Source organism: Xiphophorus maculatus, unplaced genomic scaffold (assembly GCF_002775205.1).
Source record: "Xiphophorus maculatus strain JP 163 A unplaced genomic scaffold, X_maculatus-5.0-male Unplaced_Scaffold_138, whole genome shotgun sequence".
Classification (NCBI taxonomy): Eukaryota; Metazoa; Chordata; class Actinopteri; order Cyprinodontiformes; family Poeciliidae; genus Xiphophorus; species Xiphophorus maculatus.
Window position 1 is genome coordinate 39439 of NW_019369751.1, and position 7162 is coordinate 46600.

General features: G+C 37.3%; 1 long non-coding RNA gene across 1 annotated transcript; it reads right to left on the reverse strand.

Moving 5' to 3' along the window:
* Positions 1-3502: 3502 nt before the first annotated feature.
* On the reverse strand, positions 3503-5190 carry LOC111607813. Its single transcript, XR_002752433.1, has 2 exons — positions 5093-5190; positions 3503-4891 (listed from the first exon to the last, which is right to left on the reverse strand). It is a non-coding gene; the product is annotated as an uncharacterized LOC111607813 (long non-coding RNA).
* Between the last annotated feature and the right edge of the window lie 1972 nt (positions 5191-7162).

A 7162-nucleotide genomic window follows, 5' to 3' on the forward strand; every position in this document is an offset into this window, starting at 1 on the left:
AAAGTGCAAAAATCTATTAATTAAAAACAACACTTTCATCAAGGAGAAGTAACATGCAGTGACTTACAGTTATGCTGACGACTGCTGTGCTAATAAATCCCTTCTACACGTGTCGCCGGCGACACATCTAAATTTGCAGTACCGTAATTCCGCCACACGTAGCGCTAAGTGGAAAAATTCCAACGGTTTCTGAAAGGGGAGACGTTGCACTTTCCAGCAAGTATCGGGTTAATACTGTAACTTCGCAGCTGCAGCTGCAGAGAGTGTAATTAATCCGGGGGGCACTCCTTTAATAGATGGTATATTTCGGCAATAACTTGGTGGATATTGAAAGTTCCGGTTGTTATGGATACATGGGTAAGTACATCATCTCACAGAACATTTAAAGAACTACTTACAGTTCAAATAAGGAAGGTATTTTTTTTTCAGACGGGGTGCCGGCTTACTGCGGTCTGCGGGCCGGTTCTAATAATAAATCAAGATCATTCCAGGGGCCGTAAAAAACCTTCTCGCGGGCCACATCCGGCCCGCGGGCCTTGACTCTGACATATGTGCTGTGTGTGTACTGTTTATTAGTTTCTCGTGTCAAACTTCACCTAGAGGCAAGCTCTAGGACCTAGAGCTTTAGATCTTTCCTCGTTGTTCTGAAGCCTTTAGTAACTTTCCCTGTTGTTTTTGCCTTCAGGTTTTTTCCTGGTGAAGCCCGGAGAAGCCTTTACAGATCCTGTCTGTTTCTCTGGTCGAGATTCCCCTCGTGACGCCGTGGGTCTTACCCACTGGTTGCCCGAGTTCCCAGACTGACCTCCTCCGTCTGACTACAAGTTAGCCCGAGCCTACCTGTCCGCCCTCCGACGCAATCCTCTGTTTCCCTCCTGGACACCAGCCGTCAAGCACCGGACCACCTGGACCCCTTAAGAGACTAAGACTAGGAACCTTTCAGTAAACTCTCCTAGACCTCGTACCCTCGAACCACAAGTAATATAATTTTATAATTGAATTTGATACTTACTTTAATCAGCGGGTCAATTCAAATTGACCCGCTGATTAAAATCAATATAAATGAGTCATACAGAAAGTATTTATGTTTTCCTCCATTTCTGCTGAGTGTCACTCAGTGTGGGTGGAGTTTGTCCACGGGAACAGAAAAGATTTCCATCAAAAGTTGTGTGAACACTTTCTGCTTTCTCGCAGTTTCCTACTGAAGTAAGGAGAATAGTGAGAAAGTGGGCTTGTGTGTGTGTGTGTGTGTGTGTGTGTGTGTGTGTGTGTGTGCAGAAGTTTTATAATTTCTTCCTAATAAATTGCACTAAACACATTTTTCTTTTTAATTTGTGTTGATATTAGCAGGTTACGACTTCAGCAGATTCTCATTTTTCTTGATGGAACGGCTGTTTCGCACTTTATTAGCCCAAACTTATTGGAAATCTTTCTGCTAACCAACCATGTCTGCAGAGACAAACAGATTCTCTTCTGCCCTCTAGTGGCAGCAGACAGGTAGCGCTGTTAAAAACAGGTTTCTTCTGTTTTTGCTTTTTATTCCAGAAAATCAAACTAATCTTAATACCAGACAACAATAAATAGAAAAAGCAATGCTAAATATATTATTTCATGCTTATTTATATCCTTCTCACTGCTGCTGGTGACAACTGGGAATACATTTTTCCATTGTTGGGAATTTCTTAAACTGATAGACGCCACAGTTCAAAAAAATTGTTGTCTAGTTTCCAGTATGAATATCTTTATTTACTTGAAATAAGACAAAATGTATTTACAAGTAACTTTTCAGCAAGATAAAGAGCTTGTTTTAAGTCAATAATTCCTTAATATTGATGAAAAAGAACAAGTTTCTCTGGCAGATTATTTAATTTAAAATATGGGAAATATGTCTTGTCAAAAGTTTCATAATCTGCCAGTGAAACTAGAACTTTTTCACCAATATTTAGGAATTATTGATGTAAAATAAGCTCTTGATCTTGCTGAAAAGTTACTTGTAAATAAAATGTTGTCATATTTCAACTGTACTGAGATATCTGAGTTGATTCTATGTTGCATTGTTTTTTCTGTGTTTGATATGATGTAAAGCACTTTGAAATGCCTTCCTGCTGAAATGTGCTATACAAATAAAATTTGATTGATTTGCACTGTAAACTTGACGAAAATACTTGGCAAGATTTTGTGTTTTTGCAGTGCAGTGATCGGTTTCTCACCTGTTGTTTGGGGCATGATGCAGTGGTTTTTCAGGTTCTATTTAAATAACTTTCTTGACTGAATAACATCTGGGTGTTGCTGCTTTTCCAAAAAACGTAGCAAGTTGTAGTTAATTCATAATTTAAGAAAGTAATTTAAATACCTTTCCTGTCTTTGTACTTGAAAACAGCTCTTTTTATTTACCCAAGTTACGATGAACTGAGAAAAACATGTTTCTGTCACTTTCGGTCTGTTGTGGAAATCTCCTGCAGTCTTGTAATTTCCATAAGTGCTTTTCCTGCTTAAGATTGATGTGCACGCATGTAGACAGCATGAAAAATAGACGTGTTCGTTGTTGACGAGATGCAGGACAAGAGAAGGTGATTTCCTTTTCATGTCTACAGCAGGCATGAATCCTGCATGAGGCGCTTTACGGAGTGAGAGCAGAAGAAGACGTAAAAACGTGGCGCTGATCTCAGATTCACTGTGGTGAGTTTCTGATGTCGCAGATGGACGTTTTGATTCATCCGCCTGCTGTAGATTCAGTAGAAACAGCACAGCTCTACTCTTTTTAGGCTGTTTAGGAATAATAAAGCAGCAGATGCTAAAGTAGTTCCTCCTGGGTGCCATCTTGTTGGAGGAAAAGCAATAAGTGCGGAAGCAGCCCACTCCACTCAATGCCACCTGAATAAGTGATGCTGCAGAAGGACTCTGAAGTGGAAACAGACAGGAAGCTGCCATTCTGTTACCGAAAACAAGCCAATGAACTCATCATCAATAAGTTGGTGGAAAAACTCTGCTTTTTCACATTTCAGCTGCTCCAGTATGAAATATTTCCAGGAAAGACACTGAGTCAGGGCATACAGTACCAGATTTATTCTTTTTATTAATTTTTTTTAGCTTTTCTGTCCCACACAAAATCTCACCAAGCACTTTTTGATAGTTTCTACTGCAAATATCTCAGTACACTTGAAATAAGACAAAACTAACTTTTAGATAATCTTTCAACAAGATAAAGGATCTTAATTTAAGTCAATCATGTATTAATATTGACAAATAAATTACTAGTTGCATTGGCAGATTGTTTTACTTATAACACATGAAAATGATCTTGTTAGAAATAAATTTATCTGCCAATGGAACTAGAGCAATATTTAAAATCCTGCCAATGTCAACAACACAAAGTGTAAACTTAAAAAAGTGTGGTGGAAGAATGAAAACAGCTCAATCTTTCTTGTATATTTTTTAAAACGTGTCTCAAATTAATTAACACAACCTCAATATGCTTCATGTTTAAAAAATAAACTACATTTACTTGTAAAAGTTGGTTTATTTACAGAAACGGAGCGGTGCAGTTCTGATCTCATCCACCAGATGGAGCTCTATTTCCACATGAGTACAGTTTCATCTGAGACCATAACAGATTAACATTTTCACAAATGTTTGACAGAAATCAAATGGAAAGAAGTGAAGAAATGTTTTATTTTCTGTTAAATGTTGAACAAGAATTCAACTAAATTAAAACATTTTACTTTTAGCAACTCAGAGGAAATAGCATTTTACCTTTAAATAGGTTAGAAAATAGAATTTTTTCTTTGATTGTTTACCTTGAAATATTCATAACTGGTATACTTGAGTGGTGAATAGATTTTTTAGGTGAGCTGGGAGAGTTTTTAGCTTCTTATTTCTTTAAAAACCAAGACGTAGATGTTGTGATGATGTCCTCAGAAGCTTCCTACACGCCGCCCGCCCACACGCTGGCCGCTGTGGCGTTAACCTGACACACCTCAGGACGGGCTGACGATGCGTTCAGGGACCTCTGCTGTTTGGGATCAGCTCATTAGGCTGCAGGGTTCCTGATTAGTCTTACGGTGTTGTGCTGTTGAAAGGCCTCGTTTTTAACCTTGAAGAATGAGCTGGCCTGTAATTAACCTTCTGCTAAATGTCACTGTGGGCGTTTTAAAGCTTTAGGAGGGAAAGTGGCAGCTTTCAGGTAGTCCAGTGAAGAAATGGAGTCTTTCGCTAAGTCCACTTAAATTTATTAAAGGAGACCTGTGACTCAAAATGTACATTTTGCTCGTTTTGTTCTTCCATTTGTGTTTCTGTTGCTTCTAAAAACAAACAATGCACTTAAAAAACCTACCCAGCTGTTTTTTGCCAATAAGTTCATGTCTTTTGGTGCCTTGAAAATGAGCCAATTTAAAACCTCACAATTTTTAAGACACACTCAATTGGCGCTGTGCCGTTGCCTAGCAACCCCAGCAAAGCCCAGCCACTTTAACTGGGCTTTGGTTGTTAGCTACATTTTTCTTTTTAAAAGTAACTTTTCAGCAGGAATTTGAGCTTATTTTAAGTAAATAATTCCTTAACATTGATGAAAAAGTACTATTATTATTTCAAACAATATGAAATTATTTCCACATAAGTGAAATTATCGGCCAGTGAAACTAAATTCCCATCAATATTAAGGAATTATTGACTTAAAAAAACTCCTACACATAGTAGAAAGTTACTTTTAAGTTAGTTTTGTATTATTTCCAGTGCATTAAGGCATTTTCACCAAATATACCTGTAGTGTTCTCATCAAAAGTGTAACAACTCCGACTAAACACCAAGGTAAACCACAGCAAATTGATGAGAGGGAGACGTGTAGCAAGATTGAACATTTACTGTCGACTTCCACGTATCATAAGCTGGGTGAAAACTGTAAACAGAACAAACAATACAAACTTAGTTATGTGTCCGAAGAAACTTACAGTACATACATAAACTCTGCAGTTATATGCAATCCACTATGCATGGTTAAACAAGAATATCCGCCGCCATAACTAAACATTAACATCTTCGTAATATAATATCTGATACATCTTACACAACATGTATGTTATCAGAAAATAACACTTACAGCATTGCTTCGCCTTAATTTCTCGCGGATGGCACAGGATTAAATGCTGAAGACACAACACATTCAGCCATGCTTGCTGCAGCTCACGGAGAAAACCGGAAATTACCAAACAGGAAGTCCGTGGCAGACAACACAGTAATTCTTCAAAATAAAAGCCTTCGCACTTATTGCGATTACAAATAACTTACAATGGCATTAACACAATATCCATAAACTATTCAAGAAAAATGCTGTCAAAGCAGCACAATACCATAAAGTAAACTTCTAACTTCAAAACAGTTGACACAATTTAAGCAAAACTTTTGAGTCAAACAAAGTCAATATGTCTAAAAATAACTCATCATTACTGTGACCCTGGAAGCCAGAGAGCCTCTGTCCTCACTCATAACATGCACACTTCACACTTCATTTGTTTTAATTTTGCCTTTTGGATATTTGTCTATATCTCATTAAATCAGACACAGAGACAGTCACACTTATTAAACTGCTTATCCGTCTCCTGATAATGGACGAGAGGAAGGGCGGAAAGCAGACCAGAATGACTAAATTAAACTCTTGACTCTTTATAATGTTAAAGGCACTTTGTTAAAAACAGAGAAATTTACAACCAGGGGAAAAATGTTAATGGCTAATTAGAGCTTTAAAAGGCCGTGTTACATTTACCATGAAACAGTTCTTCAGTTTTGAAGAGCTTTCTGTCGTCTACTTTACCTTCATTTGGAAATAACAGGAACAAAGATCAGAATGAGAGCAAATGGAAATTTTATTGAATGTAACCTTCACTTTTTTGGGTTCTAAAGTTTTGCTAACAATCCAGCAGCTTTTGTTAGACTGCGGTTCATTGTGTTGATTTCTGTGTCTGACTGGGAAAAAAAGCATTTGCAGACAACAGATTTCTGCTTTGGGAACAAAATGTTTTGCTGTTCTGTCGAGTCGACCTCCTGCAGAACTTTCTTATTGAAAATCATATTGAGATAAATAAGACAAAACTAGCTTTTAAGTAACTGTTCAGCAATATTTAGGGGTTTATTTTAAGTAAATAATTCCTTAATATTGATGAGAAAGTTTGTGGTTCCTTTAGCAGATAAGTTTACTTATAACAAGATATTTTCCCATGTTTCGTTCTGGGTGACCCAGCAGAGACCCTCAAATGCAAACAGCTTAGCTAACAAAGAAAAGAGAAAACACCTCTCACAAGTAAAAGCTTTCAGACGACTTATCCAGCTATTAAAATACATTAATGTGGATAAAAGCTCTCCTGCTCCAAATCCCCCATATTGTAGATTACTGTGGGGATTTAAACTTAAAATCAAAATGAAGGAGGAATTTACAGGATGTAGAAAATATTTTTGATAAATGTAACACTCTTTTAACAAAAGATTTTCAACATAACATACAGCAAAATAAATTATTCAGATGAATCTCACACAAAATAAACTTTATAGTTGTAGCCAAAACAATCAGAATAAAATAATATTTTTAACATATTTCTTAAAACTGTCACTATGTTGTGACAGTTTGTTATGAGACAGTTAATCTGTGAAAAGATCGATGTCCTCCACCTCTTCCCTGAGGTATTATTGTCGTCTGGAGAAATGCACCAAAAGCAACCAATCAGAGCCAGGAGGCGGGTCTTAGTGCTGCCAATCAACCTCACATACTCGCTCTTAAATGTGATTGTGTCAGAGAAACGACTTAAACTGTTTATTTGCGGTCATTGGTCTACATACTAATAGGACCTAGCATTTATGATAGGTTATGCTGGCAGCTAGAGCAATGACAGACATCCTGGCCCTGATTGGTTGTTTCTAACCAAGCAGTGCTTTTCTGCAGATGGCAGTAGGACCACAGGGATGAGGAAGAGGAGCTAAAGCTGTCGTTTGCAGCCTGACCTGCAATAGCACCTTATAAAAGCCTTAAATTCAAGTATCTAAAATTAAGGCCTTAAAATGCCTTAAATCCAGGTAAAAAAATGTAGTTTGGCCTTAAATACAATAATCACAGGTATAACATTTTTGCTAGAATTGTCTAATCATGCGTAATCTATGGTTTTTCCCTCACATGCCTTTT